The sequence below is a fragment of the Ranitomeya imitator genome, chromosome 1 (assembly GCF_032444005.1).
Source record: "Ranitomeya imitator isolate aRanImi1 chromosome 1, aRanImi1.pri, whole genome shotgun sequence".
NCBI classification, from domain to species: Eukaryota; Metazoa; Chordata; class Amphibia; order Anura; family Dendrobatidae; genus Ranitomeya; species Ranitomeya imitator.
This window is the reverse complement of record NC_091282.1, coordinates 530875232-530893522: the sequence shown is the minus strand read 5'-3', so window position 1 is coordinate 530893522 and position 18291 is coordinate 530875232. Positions and strand designations below refer to the sequence as shown.

The following is an 18291-nucleotide window of genomic DNA, read 5'->3' as shown; positions in this document are numbered from 1 at the left end:
ATTTTGAACTATCACCCTGGATAACTGCTGTTATCAGCCACTCTAGATCTCTTTCCTATTCAGTTTCCTTTTGAGCTAAAGGAAAAGCAAAAACAAAAACATACAATGTCAGAAATCCCACTTATCTACTATATAAAGCTGAATGTGTGTGTGTTTGTACGTATGTGTGTATGTCCGGGATTGGCATCTGCACCGTCGCAGCTACAGCAACAAAATTTTGCACAGTCACACGTCTGGACCCCGAGAGCGTCATAGGCTATATTGTGAGGTGAAATTTTAACCCCGCGCATTCCAATTCACCAAACAATTTTGCCCCTATCTACATAATGGGGAAAAAAGTGAAAGGAAAAGTGTTGGAAGCGTCGCAGCTACAGCAACAAAATTTTGCACAGTCACACGTCTGGACCCTGAGAGCGTCATAGGCTACGTTGTGAGGCGAAATTTTAACCCTGCGCGTTCCAATTCACCAAACAATTTTGCCCCTATCTACATAATGGGGAAAAGTGAAAGGAAAAGTGTTGGAGGCAAATTGACAGCTGCCAGATGTGAACAAGGGGGACTTAAAGAATGAGAGCGATGGCGCCAAAGATTATATACCGTACAGTTGCTAAGGTGGGACCCCGACATGGGATACTCACCACACACGGGGATATGAACACACACACAAAATGCGCCACACACTACCACGAGCTTGAACACATATACCACCCTCAGCACACATTTCACCACACATACACCAACCTTGCCACATAAAAGTCGAAACACAAAAGTCGCCGCTCAAAACTCACCACGCGCAAAACTCGCCACATGCAAAAAATAGGCTCACGCAAAACTCGCCACAAGTGCAAAACTCACCTCATGGAAAACTCGCCACACGCAAAACTTGCACATGCGGAAAAATTGCCACATGCACAAAATTTGCAACACATGCAAAAGTTGCCTCACACAAAACTTGCACATACTCAAAAGGCACCAGACATAAAACTCACCACGTGCAAAACTCGCCATGCGCAAAACTTGCTGCACACAACTTGCTACACTAACCTGTCACATGCAACTCGACACACAAAAAGTTGCTACACGCATGTTGCCACACAAAACTCATCTCACAAAAGTCGCTACATGCATGTCTCCACACACAACTCAACACACACAACTTGACAAACGAAACTCGCCCTAAAACACACACAAGTCTGGTATTAGCCTTCAAAAATAAAATTCTGATTAATAAGCAGACAAACTACAAGAGCAACAAATGTACCATATAGGAAATACGGCAGCTGTCAGTCACATAACCTGTCTATTATGTGTATGTGTGAGCTAATATATACTGCCAGGGGGAGGGCTTCCTGTTGGCTGGGGATTTATCAGGCTGCCAATTTATCTTACAAATACTGAGGTAAAAATACTGAGCAAATAACGTGTTAACGAGGTCTAATACAGGAGATCACACAGGTATATACTATATACAGGGGAGATGACACACAGGTATATACTATATAAAGGAGGAGATGACATACAGGTACATACTAATACAGGAGATGACATACAGGTATATACTATATACAGGAGGAGATGACACACAGGTATATATTATATACAGGAGCAGATTACCTACAGGTATATACTATATACAGGAGGAGATGACATACAGGTATATGCTATATATAGAAGATGACATACAGGTATATACTATATACAGAAGGAGATGACACACAGATATATACTATATACAGGGGAGATGACACACAGGTATATACTATATACAGGAGGAGATGACATACAGGTATATACTATATATAGAAGGAGATGACATACAGGTATATACTATATATAGGAGGAGATGACATACAGGTATATACTATATATAGGAGGAGATGACATACAGGTATATACTATATATAGGAGATGACATACAGGTATATACTATATACAGGGGAGATGACACACAGCAGGTATATACTATATACAGGGGAGATGACATACAGGTATATACTATATACAGGAGATGACATACAGGTGTATACTATATATAAGGGAGATGACAAACATGTATATACTGAGGTGAAAATGAGAGGTGTGAGTGCAAAATGAGAGGAGTGAGGGAAAATAGTGTAGTGATCGGAAAATGACAGATGTGAGGTCGAAATGACAAGTGTTAGGCGGGAATGAGAGGAGTGAGGGAGAAAATGAGAGGTGTGAGGGAGAAAATGAGAGATGTGAGGGGGAAAATTAAAGATGTGATTGGGAAAATGAGAGAAGTGACGTGCTATAACTAATCACAGATATTTACTATGCCCAGGCAACGCCGGGCTCTTCAGCTAGTTAACTATATATCCCGGTCCCAGGCATATAGGGGAAACCGCACTTAGCAAACTTAAGTATTTTGTGATTTATAAAGTGTGCAGAACTTAGGGTACCGTCACACTATACCATTTCGATCGCTACGACGGTACGATTCGTGACGTTCCAGCGATATCGTTACGATATCGCTGTGTCTGACACGCAGCAGCGATCAGGGATCCTGCTGAGAATCGTACGTCGTAGCAGATCGTTTAGAACTTTCTTTCATCGCTGGATCTCCAGCTGTCATCGCTAGATCGGTGTGTGTGACACCGATCTAGCGATGCGATCCAGCGATGCATTCGCTTGTAACCAGGGTAAACATCGGGTTACTAAGCGCAGGGCCGCGCTTAGTAACCCGATGTTTACCCTGGTTACAAGCGTAAAACTAAAAAAAAACAAACAGCACATTCTTACATTCTGGTGTCCGTCAGGTCCCTTGCCGTCTGCTTCCCGCACTGTGACTGCCGGCCGTAAAGTGAAAGCAGAGCACAGCGGCTGTGCTTTCACTTTCACTTTACAGCCGGCAGTCAGTGAGTGCGGGAAGCAGACGGCAAGGGACCTGACGGACACCAGAATGTAAGTATGTGCTGTTTGTTTTTTTTAGTTTTACGCTTGTAACCAGGGTAAACATCGGCCCTGCGCTTAGTTACCCGATGTTTACCCTGGTTACCCAGGGACCTCGGCATCGTTGGTCGCTGGAGAGCTGTCTGTGTGACAGCTCCCCAGCGACCACACTACGATTTACCTACGATCACGGCCAGGTCATATCGCTGGTCGTGATCGTAGGTAAATCGTATAGTGTGACGGTACCCTTAGAGGGGCATTAATAGAGACAGATGCCCTCTCACAACAAAGGAATCTTCTTTTAAGGTACCTTCACACATAACGATATTGTTAACGATATCGTTGATTTTTGTGACGTAGCAACGATATCGTTAATAAAATCGTCCTGTGTGACAGCGACCAACGATCAGGCCCCTGCTGGGAGATCGTTGGTCGCTGAACAAAGTCCAGAACTTTATTTCGTCGCTGGATCTCCCGTGGACATCGCTGGATCGGCGTGTGTGACACCGATCCAGCGATGTCTTCACTGGTAACCAGGGTAAACATCGGGTAACTAAGGGCAGGGCCGCGCTTAGTAACCCGATGTTTACCCTGGTTACCATCCTAAAAGTAAAAAAAACAAACAGTACATACTTACCTACCGCTGTCTGTCCCCGGCGCTGTGCTCTGCACTCCTCCTGCACTGGCTTTGAGCGTCGGTCAGCCGGAAAGCAGAGCGGTGACGTCACCGCTCTGCTTTCAGGCCGCTGTGCTCACACAGACAGTACAGGAGGAGTGCAGAGCACAGCGCTGGAGGACAGACAGCGGTAGGTAAGTATGTACTGTTTGTTTTTTTTACTTTTAGGAAGGTAACCAGGGTAAACATCGGGTTACTAAGCGCGGCCCTGCGCTTAGTTACCCGATGTTTATCCTGGTTACCGGCATCGTTGGTCGCTGGAGAGCGGTCTGAGTGACAGCTCTCCAGCGACCAAACAGCGACGCTGCAGCGATCCGGATCGTTGTCGGTATCGCTGCAGCGTCGCTTAATGTGAAGGGGCCTTTAACCCCCGAAATCCCCACAGAGATTCAGGGCTGCTTGTATCTTCCGCTTGCAGGTTGCAGAGTGGGGTATAGGGGTGACGCTGTTTGTGGAGCAGCACTGTCAATCGAACTGATGTGCAGGGGCCAACTTTAATGGGGGAGGGGGGTATTCCGGTGTGGCCCGAATGTCTGTAGGGTCTCCGGTGCACGTACCTACAGGGCACGATGTTCCCTTGCTGCTGAAGCTTCCTCGCGCGCTTCCTAAAGAGAGCGGGGCTGCAGCGACGCGCAAAGGAGTTCCGGCACGCCTTGATCTATATTAGCCGCGCGGCTTCTACTCACGGCCGCTTCAGCTTTCCAGTGGGCCCTCTGTCCGACGGTGTTCCCAGACAGGGGCTTCACCGGGTTTGCGCTGGAGTGGGCTTCTTATCGCTCCTTTGAGAGCGGTGGGGAGCGGTGGGGAGCGGGACCAGAGTCTCAGGTGCCAGACGAAATAGTACCTGTGCGCAGTGATCCACAGGCTCGGTGTTTTCCTCCAGTGGGCCCTGTGATCCGCAGGTTTTCTGGGGTGGGTGCAGGCTTCCGCCGGGTTCCTGCTGGTGTGGGCTTCTTTTCCCTCCTTTGGGAGCGACGTGGGGCAGGATCACAGTCTTAGGTGCAGCGGCGCCAGCGAAAGTACTTCCTATGCGCAGTGATCCACGGGTTCAGGCTCGGTGCTTTCCTCCGGTGGGCCCGGTGATCCACAGGGTTTCCAGGTTAAATGCGGGCTGTGCAAGGCTTATCAGGGCTAGAGTCTTTTTAATAAGAATCCCAGTCACAGATTCTATGCCCAAACGCTGGAAGAAGCTGGAAAGTGCGTCCAAGTAAGGCCCGATTGCCTGAGGCCTGAGGCCTGAGGTGTCCTGCGTAGGCCCCACAAAAGGCCCCGAAGGGACCTGAATCTCCTTTGTGATAAAAGGGGTCCAAAAATGGTTGAAAAATAAAAATATAAGGCCCTAAAGGTGCCCAGTGGTGGCCTGATAGGATATAAGAGAAATTTAGTGCAGATGGCTTGAGATGGATAAGATTTTGGTTGATTTAGAGGATTATCCTCAGGAGCTCTCAGAACATGTGTCCTACATGTCCCAGATGCAGGCCACGCCCCCCCAGTTACAAAAATCTTAACGAAAAAAAAATAAAATGTGACTTAGCTTATTACTTTCAAATATACAGACATGTCAATTTTATCATTGAAACCTAGTCTATCGCACCCTGCGCTCGTGTACGCAGGATCTACCTCACTTCTCTTCTGAGCAATAACCTATGGAGATCCCCTCCCTGGGCAGGTACCTGTAATTTAAATTTTTTCCAATCCTGCAAAACATAAGCTTCAGGGTTACCCCCATGACATTCCCTCATGTGGTTTATTAACCTCTGGGCACCTTTTCCAGATTGTATTGAGTTAAAGCGCTCCCGAAACCAAACAAAAAGAGGTTGAATAGTTTTACCAATATAAAAAACTTACAAGGGCAAAATAGTATCACACCAATACCCCTATTGCGTAAAAAACAAAATGAGGTAAGGAGTTCTTTAACCCCTTCGCGACATGCGCCGTACTAGTACTGCGCTGCCGTCACTGCATTAGTGCCAGCAGCAGTACTAGTACGGCGCACCGATCACCGCGGTCTCGCGCTGAGCGCCGCGGTGATCGGGTGCGGGTGTCAGCTGTATACGACAGCTGGCACCCCGCAGCAATGCCCACGATCGGCGCTATCGCCGATCGCGGGCATTTAACCCCTCTGATGCCGCTGTCAGTAGTGACAGCGGCATAGAGGGGGATCGCGCAGGGACGGGGGCTCCCTGCGCTCTCCCACCGGAGCAACGCAATGAGATCGCGTTGCTCCGGTGACCCGGAAGGAGTCCCCAGATCCAAGATGGCCGCCGGACTCCTTCCGGGTCATGAAGTGACCTGGCTAGCCGGCGCCTGCTGAGAGCAGGCGCTGGAGAGCCAGCTAAGCTGCCTGTCAGATCGTTGATCTGACAGTGTGCTGTGCACAGTGTCAGATCAACGATCTGATCTAATACAGAGATGTCCCACCCTGGGACAATGTTAGAAAGTAAAAAAAAAAAAATAGAATGTGTAAAAAAAAATAAAAAAAAATCCCCAAATAAAAAAAAACAAACATTTCCCAATAAATCCATTTATTTATGTAAAAAAAAAACAAAACAATAAATGTACACATATTTGGTATCGCCGCGTCCGTAACGACCCGCTCTATAAAACTATCCCACTAGTTAACCCCTTCAGTGAACACCGCAAAAAAAACAAAAAAAAAACAACGCTTTATTATCATACAGGCGAACAAAAAGTGGAATAACACGCGATCAAAACGACGGATATAAATAACCATGGTACCGCTGAAAACGTCATCTTGTCCCGCAAAAAAAAAGCCGCCAAACAGCATCATCAGCAGAAAAATAAAAAAGTTATAGCTCTCAGAATAATGCGATGCAAAAACAATTATTTTTTTATATAAAATAGTTTTTATTGTGTAAAAGCGCCAAAACATAAAAAAAATTACATAAATGAGGTATCGCTGTAATCGTACTGACCCGAAGAATAAAACTGCTTTATCCATTTTACCACACGTGGAACGGTATAAACGCCCCCCCTAAAAGAAATTCATGAATAGCTGGTTTTTGTTCATTCCGCCTCCCAAAAATCGGAATAAAAAGCGATCAAAAAATGTCATCTGCCCGAAAATGTTACCAATAAAAACGTCAACTCGTCCCGCAAAAAACAAGACCTCACATGACTCTGTGGGCCAAAATATGGATAAATTATAGCTCTCAAAATGTGGTGATGCAAAAACTAATTTTTTGCAATAAAAAGCGTCTTTTAGTGTGTGACAGCTGCCAATCATAAAAATCCGCCAAAAAAACGCTATAAAAGTAAATCAAACCCCCTTCATCACCCCCTTAGTTAGGGAAAAATAATAAAATGTAAAAAAATGTATTTATTTCCATTTTCCCATTAGTGCTAGGGTTAGGGCTAGGGTTAGGGCTAGGGTTAGGGCTAGGGCTAGGGTTAGGGCTAGGGTTAGGGCTAGGGCTAGGGTTAGGGATAGGGCTAGGGTTAGGGTTAGGGCTAGGGTTAGGGTTGGGGTTAGGGTTTCAGTTATAATTGGGGGTTTCCACTGTTTAGGCACATCAGGGGGCGTCCGATCTCAATTCCAGCCAATTCTGCTTTGAAGAAGTAAAACAGTGCTCCTTCCCTTCCGAGTTCTCCTGTGTGCCCAAACAGTGGTTCCCCCCAACATATGGGGTATCAGCGTTCTCAGGACAAGTTGGACAACAACTTTTGGGGTCCAATTTGTCCTGTTACCCTTGGGAAAATAAAAACATAGGGGATAAAATATCATTTTCGTGGAAAAAAAAATATTTTTTATTTTCACGGCTCTGCGTTATAAACTGTAGTGAAACACTTGTTGGTTCAAAGCTCTCACAACACATCTAGATAAGTTCCTTTGGGGGTCTAGTTTCCAATATGGGGTCACTTGTGGGGGGTTTCTACTGTTTAGGTACATCAGGGGCTCTGCAAATGCAACATGATGCCTGCAGACCAATCCATCTAAGTCTGCATTTCAAATGGCGCTCCTTCCCTTCCGAGCTCTGCCGTGCACCCAAACAGTGGATCCCCCCAACATATGGGGTATCAGCGTTCTCAGGACAAGTTGGACAACAACTTTTGGGGTCCAATTTGTCCTGTTACCCTTGGGAAAATAAAAACATAGGGGATAAAATATCATTTCATTGAAAAGTCAAATGGCACTCCTTCCCTTCCAAGCTCTGCCATGCGCTCAAACAGTGGTTTATCCCCATATATGAAGTATCGACGTACTCAGGACAAATTGCACAACAACTTTTGGGGTCCAATTTATCCTTTTACCCTTGGGAAAATAAAAAATTTGGGGCAAAAAGATCATTTTTTGTGAAAATTAATAAAAAAAATTGTTTTACGGCTCTACATTATAAACTTCTATGAAGCACTTGGAGGTTCAAAGTGCTCACCACACATCTAGATTAGTTCCTTAGGGGGTCTACTTTCCAAAATGGTGTCACTTGTGGGGGTTTCCACTGTTTAGGCACATCAGGGGCTCTCCAATCGTGACATGGGCTCCGATCTCAATTCCAGCAAATCTTGCATTGAAAAGTCAAATGGCGCTCCTTCCCTTCCGAGCTCTGCCATGTGCCCAAACAGTGGTTTACCCCCACATATGGGGTATCGGCGTACTCAGGACAAATTGTACAACGACTTTTGTGGTCCAATTTCTCCTGTAACCCTTGATAAAATGAAACAAATTAGACCTGAAGTAAAAATTTTGTGAAAAAAAAGTTAAATGTTCAATTTTTTTAAACATTCAAAAAATTCCTGTGAAGCACCTGAAGGGTTAATAAACTTTTTCAATGTGGTTTTGAGTACCTTGAGGGGTGCAGTTTTTAGAATGGTGTCACTTTTGGGCATTTTCTGTCATATAGACCCCTCAAAGTCACTTCAAGTGTGAGGTGGTCCGTAAAAAAATGGTTTTGCAAATTTTGTTGCAAAAATGAGAAATCGCTGGTCAACTTTTAACCCTTATAACGTCCTAACAAAAAAAAATTATGTTTCCAAAATTGTGCTGATGTAAAGCAGACATGTGGGAAATGTTGTTTATTAACTATATTATGTGATATAACTCTCTAATTTAAGGGCATAAAAACTAAGAGTTTGAAAATTGCTAAATTTTCATAATTTCCAACAAATTTTTGTTTTTTTCACAAATAAATGCAAGTCATATCGAAGAAGTTTTACCACTATCATGAAGTACAATATGTCACGAGAAAACAGTGTCAGAATCACCAGGATCTGTTGAAGCGTTTCAGAGTTATGACCTCATAAAGTGACAGTGGTCAGAATTGTAAAAATTGGCCCTGTCACTTAGGTGAAAACGGGCTTTGGGGTGAAGGGGTTAAACAAAATCCAATATTTTATTATATATGCCAGAAGAAATCATATACAAAATTATGGAGTACCACAAACCAAGCAGGACTGAAGGGGAATAAAAAAAACAAGTATAATAAATAGATAACAGTCTACATAATTAAATATTATTAATGTTGTAAAAAATATTTTATAGACTGTTATTGCATATAGATGAAAAGCCACAAATGATTAAATAGAATTGTATAAATATAACGTGCAATAGTGCTGTATATAATAAACCAATTTTGTCCAGCTAATCATCACGAGAAAACTATGTAGGAAAAGGACACATGTATTGTATTCAGAAACAAGGGCAATTTACCTGAACTCTAATTAGAGTAAACAAGGTGTAGTCTGCAAGTGCAGAAGTATATAACCTTACTATAAGGTGCAATCTGTGCCATGTGTGATATGGAAATTTGGGTTGGATAAATCTACCCGTGTGTGCTGCGGCCGCTCCCAATTATTATTTTTGAGTCCTCAAGAATGAATGAGTCTGACACGTGATGACAGCTTGACATTCAATCAAAGACTGGACATTTATTTCCTGATACATAGTATTTATAATAGCATATAGAAAGGTGTGGTTGGGGCGGTTAGTTAATTAACATACAATTCAGTTATTGGTTATCGGATATATATGGAATATTGTGATTAATGCGCATATGACTGCTGATTATGCAACTAAAATGTAGCTCTCAGTATGTAGGGCAAAGTTGAGGCATCTGACCAGGACTCAGTTAAAACAACTCATCAGCACTTAATACATCTGGAGTTCTTCTGCTTTTTGGGTGGAAAACACCGAACAGTCTGTCTGGCTTATATTAGTTTATGTCAGCCATTTTAAGCAATTGATTATAAAGTAGCTGAGTAGATAGATATATATATTTGCTTTGTGTAAGTATATGTGATTTAAAGGAATATACATGCAAGTGAGATCTACATGATATAAATATTTCTATCACATGTGCAATATTAAGCAAAGAGAGTGTGCATATGTAACATGTGTCGGGCTACAACTTAAATTGAAGATGGAAACCTGGACCCCGGCCTTCCGTTCTTCAGGAGACGTGGCCTAACGTTGTGCTCATATCCGTATATGTACAAATGACTGACCAATAGGAGGGATCCATTCATCAGCAGCGTCAGCCAATTATTGGCGCATGCCTTAAAACACCTTCTTCAACCAACAGATTGACATCCAGACATGAACCACCAAACTTGGAAGTGAACTTCATGTTCATGATGTTTGACTGATTCAGGTGCATCACAAACTCCTGGAACACGTTCTGAGTCTGACATCAATCCCACACCATTAAGATGTCATCCACATACCTAATGTAAAGTCTGATGTGTTTCAGAAAAGGGTTATCCAAGGCATATATGTATTTTTCTTCAAAAACAGCTAGAAAAAGGTTGGCAAAAGTACATGCTATGGAGGTGCCCATGACAAAGACATGAACAGTCTATAATTGTAAGGGTAGGTTAATTTTAACATTGAGAGATAGAATATCAAAAATAAAATCCAGAAAATTACATTGTATAAATTATATAAATTTATTTGCATTTTGCAGTGAGACATAAGTATTTGATCCCTCTAGCAAACAAGACTTAATACTTGGTGGCAAAACCCTTGTTGGCAAGCACAGAGTCAGACATTTTTGTAGTTGATGATGAGGTTTGCACACAGGAATTTTGGTCCACTCCTCTTTGCAGATCATCTCTAAATCATTAAGATTTTGAGGCTGTCGCTTGGCAACTCGGATCTTCAACTCCCCCATACATTTTCTATGGCATTAAGGTCTGGAGACTGGCTAGGCCACTCCATGACCTTAATGTGCTTCTTTTTGAGCAACTCCTTTGTTGCCTTGGCTGCAGACCCAGCCATGACCCATTTTTAATGTCTTTGCAGAGTTAAATGAGGTTGTCACTCAGGATTTTACGGTACATCCATTCTCCCATTGATGCAGTGAAGTGTCCTGTGCCCTTAGCAGAGAAACACCTTCAAAACATAATGTTTCCACCTCCATGCTTGACAGTGGGGACGGTGCTCTTTTGGTTTATAGGCAGCATTTCTCTTCCTCCAAACACAGCGAGTTGAGTTAATGCCAAAGACCTCAATTTTTGTCTCATCTGACCACAGCACCTTCTCCGAATCACTCACAGAATCATCCAGGTGTTCATTTGTAAACTTCAGATGGGCCTGCACATGTGCCTTCTTGAGCAGGGGGACCTTGCGGGCATTGCAAGATTTTAAACCTTTACGGCGTAATGTGTTACCAATGGTTGTTTGGTGACTGTGGTCCCAGCTGCCTTGAGATCATTAACAAGTTCCCCCCGTGTAACTTTAGGCTGATCTCTCACCTTCCTCATGATTAACCCCTCTCTGACCTTAGATGTACTATCCCGTCGAGGTGGCCTGGGCCTATCTGACCCTCGACGGGTTAGTACGTCATAGCGATCGGCCGCGCTCCCCCCGTGATAGCGGCCGGGTGTCAGCTGCCTATCGCAGCTGACATCCGGCACAATGTGCCAGGAGCGGTCACGGACCGCCCCCGGCACATTATCCCCCGGCACACCGCGATCAAACATGATCGCGATGTGCCGGCGGTGCAGGGAAGCGTCACGCAGGGAGGGGGCTCCCTGCGGGCTTCCCTGAGACCCCCGCAGCAACGCGATGTGATCGCGTTGCTGCGAGGGTCTCCTACCTCCTTCCTCGCTGCAGGCCCCGGATCCAAGATGGCCACGGCATCCGGGTCCTGCAGGGAGGGAGGTGGCTTCACAGAGCCTGCTCAGAGCAGGCTCTGTGAAGCCTGCAGTGCTCTAAGTCAGATTGGTGATCTGACAAAGTGCTGTGCAAACTGTCAGATCACCGATCTGTGATGTCCCCCCTGAGACAAAGTAAAAAAGTAAAAAAAAAAATTTCCAAATGTGTAAAAAAAAATAAAAATTCATAAATAATGGAAAAAAAAAAAATATTATTCCCATAAATACATTTCTTTATCTAAATAATAAAAAAAAACAATAAAAGTACACATATTTAGTATCGTCACGTCCGTAACGACCCAACCTAAAAAACTGGCCCACTAGTTAACCCCTTCAGTAAATACCGTAAGAAAAAAAAAAAACGAGGCAAAAAACAACGCTTTATTATCATACCGCCGAACAAAAAGTGGAATAACACGCAATAAAAAAGACAGATATAAATAACCATGGTACCGCTGAAAACGTCATCTTGTCCCGCAAATAACGAGCCGCCATACAGCATGATCACCAAAAAATTAAAAAGTTATAGTCCTCAGAATAAAGCGATGCCAAAATAATTATTTTTTCTATAAAATAGTTTTTATCGTATAAAAGCGCCAAAACATAAAAAAATAATATAAATGAGGTATCGCTGTAATCGTACTGAGCCGAAGAATAAAACTGCTTTATCTATTTTACCAAACGCGGAACGGTATAAACGCCTCCCCCAAAAGAAATTCATAAATAGCTGGTTTTTGGTCATTCTGCCTCATAAAAATCGGAATAAAAAGCGATCAAAAATGTCACGTGCCCGAAAATGTTACCAATAAAAACGTCAATGCGTCCCGTAAAAAACAAGACCTCACATGACTCTGTGGACTCAAACATGGAAAAATTATAGCTCTCAAAATGTGGTAACACAAAAAATATTTTTTGCAATAAAAAGCGTCTTTCAGTGTGTGACGGCTGCTAATCATAAAAATCCGCTAAAAAACCTGCTATAAAAGTAAATCAAACCCACCTTCATCACCCCCTTAGTTAGGGAAAAATAAAAAAATGTATTTATTTCCATTTTCCCATTAGGGCTAGGGTTAGGGCTAGGGTTAGGGTTAGGGTTAGGGCTAGGGTTAGGGCTAGGGTTAGGGCTAGGGTTAAGGCTAGGGCTAGGGTTAGGGTTAGGGCTAGGGTTAGGGCTAGGGTTAGGGTTAAGGCTACAATTAGGGTTGGGGATAAAGTTAGGGTTAGGGTTGGGGCTAAAGTTAGGGTTTGGATTACATTTACGGTTGGGAATAGGGTTGGGATTAGGGTTAGGGGTGTGTCAGGGTTAGGGGTGTGGTTAGGGTTACTGTTGGGATTAGGGTTAGGGGTGTGTTTGGATTAGGGTTTCAGTTATAATTGGGGGTTTCCACTGTTTAGGCATATCAGGGGCTCTCCAAACGCGACATGGCGTCCGATCTCAATTCCAGCCAATTCTGCGTTGAAAAAGTAAAACAGTGCTCCTTCCCTTCCGAGCTCTCCCGTGTGCCCAAACAGGGGTTTACCCCAACATATCGGGTATCAGCGTACTCAGGACAAATTGGACATCAAATTTTTTTGGTCCAATTTCTCCTGTTACCCTTGGGAAAATACAAAACTGGGGGCTAAAAAATAATTTTTGTGGGAAAAAAAAGGATTTTTTATTTTCACGGCTCTGCGTTATAAACTGTAGTGAAACACTTGGGGGTTCAAAGTTCTCACAACACATCTAGATAAGTTCCTTGAGGGGTCTAGTTTCCAATATGGGGTCACTTGTGGGGGGTTTCTACTGTTTAGGTACATTAGGGGCTCTGCAAACGCAATGTGACGCCTGCAGACCAATCCATCTAAGTCTGCATTCCAAATGATGCTCCTTCCCTTCCGAGCCCTCCCATGCACCCAAACGGTGGTTCCCCCCCACATATCGGGTATCAGCGTACTCAGGACAAATTGGACAACAACATTTAGGGTCCAATTTCTCCTGTTACCCTTAGAAAAATACAAAACTGGGGGCTAAAATATAATTTTTGTGGAAAAAAGATATTTTTTATTTGCACGGCTCTGCGTTATAAACTGTAGTGAAATACTTGGTGGTTCAAAGCTCTCACAACACATCTAGATGAGTTCCTTAGGGGGTCTACTTTCCAAAATGGTGTCACTTGTGGGGGGTTTCTACTGTTTAGGTACATTAGGGGCTCTGCAAACGCAATGTGACGCCTGCAGACCATTCCATCTAAGTCTGCATTCCAAATGGCGCTCCTTCCCTTCCGAGTTCTCCCATGCGCCCAAATGGTGGTTCCACCCCACATATGGGGTATCAGCATACTCAGGACAAATTGGACAACAACTTTTGGGGTCCAATTTCTCCTGTTACCCTAGGGAAAATACAAAACTGGGGGCTAAAAAATAATTTGTGGGAAAAATATTTTGTTTTATTTTTATGGCTCTGCATTATAAACTTCTGTGAAGCCCTTGGTGGGTCAAAGTGCTCACCACACATCCAGATAAGTTCCTTAGGGGGTCTACTTTCCAAAATGGTGTCACTTGTGGGGGTTTCAATGTTTAGGCACATCAGTGGCTCTCCAAATGCAACATGGCGTCCCATCTTAATTCCTGTCAATTTTGCATTGAAAAGTCAAACGGCGCTCCTTTCCTTCCGAGCTCTACCATGTGCCCAAACAGTGGTTTACCCCCACATATGGGGTATCAGCGTGCTCAGGACAAATTGTACAACAACTTTTGGGGTCCAATTTCTTCTCTTACCTTTGGGAAAATAAAAAATTGGGGGCAAAAATATAATTTTTGTGAAAAAATATGATTTTTTATTTTTACAGTTCTGCATTATGAACTTCTGTGAAGCACTTGGTGGGTCAAAGTGCTCACCACACCTCTAGATAAGTTCCTTAGGGGGTCTACTTTCCAAAATGGTGTCACTTGTGGGGGTTTCCACTGTTTAGGCACATCAGGTGTTGTGAATTCTGTTGTCGGGCTCCCTCCTGTGGTCATGAATGGTACTTCGGCTGGTTCTGTCCATGGACTTCCTCTGGTGGGTGTTTCTGAGTTTCCTTCCACAGGTGACGAGGTTAATTCGTTAGCTGGCTGCTCTATTTAACTCCACTTAGATCTTTGCTCCATGCCACCTGTCAATGTTCCAGTATTGGTCTAGTTCACTCCTGGATCGTTCTTGTGACCTGTCTTCCCAGCAGAAGCTAAGTTCCTGCTTGTATTTTCTTTGGTTTGCTATTTTTCTGTCCAGCTTGCTATTTTTATTGTTGTCTTGCTTGCTGGAAGCTCTGGGACGCAGAGGGAGCGCCTCCGCACCGTGAATCGGTGCGGAGGGTCTTTTTGCACCCTCTGTGTGGTCTTTTTGTAGGTTTTTGTGCTGACCGCAAAGCAACCTTTCCTATCCTCAGTCTGTTCAGTAAGTCGGGCCTCACTTTGCTAAATCTATTTCATCTCTGTGTTTGTATTTTCATCTTTACTCACAGTCAATATATGTGGGGGGCTGCCTTTTCCTTTGGGGAATTTCTCTGAGGCAAGGTAGGCTTTATTTTTCTATCTTCAGGGCTAGCTAGTTCCTTAGGCTGTGCCGAGTTGCATAGGGAGCGTTAGGAGCAATCCACGGCTATTTCTAGTGTGTGTGATAGGATTAGGGATTGCGGTCAGCAGAGTTCCCACGTCCCAGAGCTCGTCCTTTATTATCAGTAACTATCAGGTCATTCCGTGTGCTCTTAACCACCTGGTCCATTATTGTCCTGACCACCAGGTCATTACAATCAGGGGCTCTTCAAACGCAACATGGCGTCCCATCTCAATTCCTGTCAATTTTGCATTGAAAGGTCAAATTGCCCTCCTTCGCTTCCGAGCTCTGTCATGCGCCCAAACAGTGGTTTACTCCCACATATGGGGTATCAGCAAACTCAGGACAAATTGTACAACAACTTTTGGGGTCCATTTTCTCCTGTTACCCTTGGTAAAATAAAACAAATTGGAGCTGAAGTAAATTTTTTGTGAAAAAAAGTTAAATGTTCATTTTTATTTAAACATTCCAAAAATTACTGTGAAACACCTAAAGGGTTAATAAACTTCTTGAATGTGGTTTTGAGCACCTTGAGGGGTGCAGTTTTTAGAATGGTGTCACACTTGGGTATTTTCTATCATATAGACCCCTCAAAATGACTTCAAATGAGATGTGGTCCCTAAAAAAAATGGTGTTATAAAAATGAGAAATCGCTGGTCAACTTTTAACCCTTATAACTCCCTAACAAAAAAAAAATTTGGGTTCAAAAATTGTGCTGATGTAAAGTAGACATGTGGGATATGTTACTTATTAACTATTTTTTGTGACATATCTCTGTGATTTAATTTAATTTAATTTTCGCCAAATTTCCGTTTTTTTCACAAATAAACGCAGGTAATATTAAATAAATTTTACCACTATCATGAAGTACAATATGTCACGAGAAAACAATGTCAGAATCACTAGGATCCGTTGAAGCGTTCCAGAGTTATAACCTCATAAAGGGACAGTGGTCAGAATTGTAAAAATTGGCCTGGTCATTGACGTGCAAACCACCCTTGGGGGTAAAGGGGTTAAGGATACCCCACGAGGTGAGATTTTGCATGGTGACCCAGATCGATGTCGATTGACAGTCATTTTGTATTTATTCCATTTTCTCACTATTGCACCAACAGTTGTCTCCTTCTCACCCAGCGTCTTACTTATGGTTTTGTAGCCCATTCCAGCTTTGTGCAGGCCTAAGATTTTGTCCCGGACATCCTTATAAAGCTTTTTGGTCTTGCCCAAGTTGTAGAGGTTAGAGTCTGACTGATTAATTGAGTCTGTGCACAGGAGTCTTTTATAAAGGTGACTATATACGACAGCTGTCTTTAATGCAGGTAGTTGATTAGGAGCATCTAAGGCCTCTTTCACACTTCAGTCTTTTGGCGTCAGTCACTACCGACATAGTGACGGATTGACGGATCCGTCACAATTGTTGCGAAAACGGTTCTAACGGATCCGTTTTTTTGACGGATCCGTTACTTGGGGGTTGTCTGGGAGAAGTATCTACTTTTTGGAGCATGCGCAATTGAAAAAACGGATTGGGGCGACGGATCCGCCGAAAAAACGGTTGCGGCGGATCCGTCGCCCATAGGCGCCCATTCTATGGAATGGCGGACGTGACGGATCCGTCGCGATCCACCATTTCGGCGTTGACAAAAAACGTTCCAATGTCCGTCTATTTTCAGAAAACGTCCGCCAAATGTCGACGGATCCGTCGCATGGCGGATGGAACGGACGACCATCCGTCACAATCCGTCACTAATGCAAGTCTATGGGAAAATAACGGATCCGTCAAAAAAAATGACGGATCCGTTATTTGAGGAAAATGGCGGTTTTAGACTGACGCCAAATAACTGAAGTGTGAAAGAGGCCTAACTGATCTGTAGGAGCCAAAACTCTTAATGATTGGTAGGGGATCAAATACATTTCTCACTGCAAAATGCAAATAAATTTATATAATTTATACAATATGATTTTCTGGATTTTATTTTTGATATTCTATCTCTCAATGTTAAAATTAAACTACCCTTAAAATTATAGACTGTTCATGTCTTTGTCAGTGGGCAAACTTCAAAAAAAAAATCAGCAAGGGATCAAATACTTATTTCCCCACTGTATTCACAAGACAGGTTTTATCTTATTGATTGGTGGGGTCTGATAGCTGAAACACGGACCGATCAGCACATTTTTTATCTCTGACAAGGTATTTTTTTCCCTTGAGAAAGGTATTGCCTGACTACCACTACATTCATTCTTTATGGTGCTGCCTGCCAAAGAAAGCTGAGTGCAGGGAGTGAATGGAGAAGTCACTGAGCACGTGCACTGCTGCTCCAATCTACAAGGAATAAAGGGTCTCATTCTGCTGATCAGTGCAAATCCCAGCGGTCAGACTTGCAGTGATCAATGGATTAATTAATGTGGATAGGTGATAGCATATTCTAATTGGGCAACCTCTTTACAGATAGATTTTGAGGGTTACTTAATGCATGATATCCCAAATCATGTGAGAAGTGTTGAATATGTGGTGATTTCAGGATGTGAGATGTGAGACAATACTGTTTATAATACATTTTCACATGGCTTGATTTACTTCCAGGTTGAGCATCTAATGATGCAAGTAACCCTAACATATATAGGACTATTAATACAGAATAGATGTTGTAATTTTTTAACATTGTGCCATGCCGGTGGATCGAACAGTTTATAAGCGCTGCCCTACTCACCACGTGCACCGCTCTGTTCCTCCTAGTGTCTAACCATCACGCTGGGCTGCCTCTTACAGACAGAGCACTACTACTATTCCCTCCTGTTACTGAGAGTCTTCACTCACCTATAGGGAGCAGCGGCCAGAATCTGCAGGAATTTTTAATCGCTGTGTCCTGCAGAGTTCTGCTTTCTTGGCCTATCCCCTGCCTGCAGTGGATATATTAGGTAGCATCTCCCTCCACACCTTGCCTGAGCTAAGCACCTAGTTGCAGTTTGCTCTAGCGCTCTGTCAAGGTGTTGTATTGTTCGGACTTTCCTGTTACCGATC

General features: G+C 43.4%; 1 long non-coding RNA gene across 1 annotated transcript in view; it reads right to left on the bottom strand.

The window, feature by feature from the left end:
* Positions 1-18291, bottom strand: part of LOC138677342 (uncharacterized) — a 77211-nt gene that overhangs the window by 58557 nt on the left and 363 nt on the right. The window lies entirely within an intron of this gene.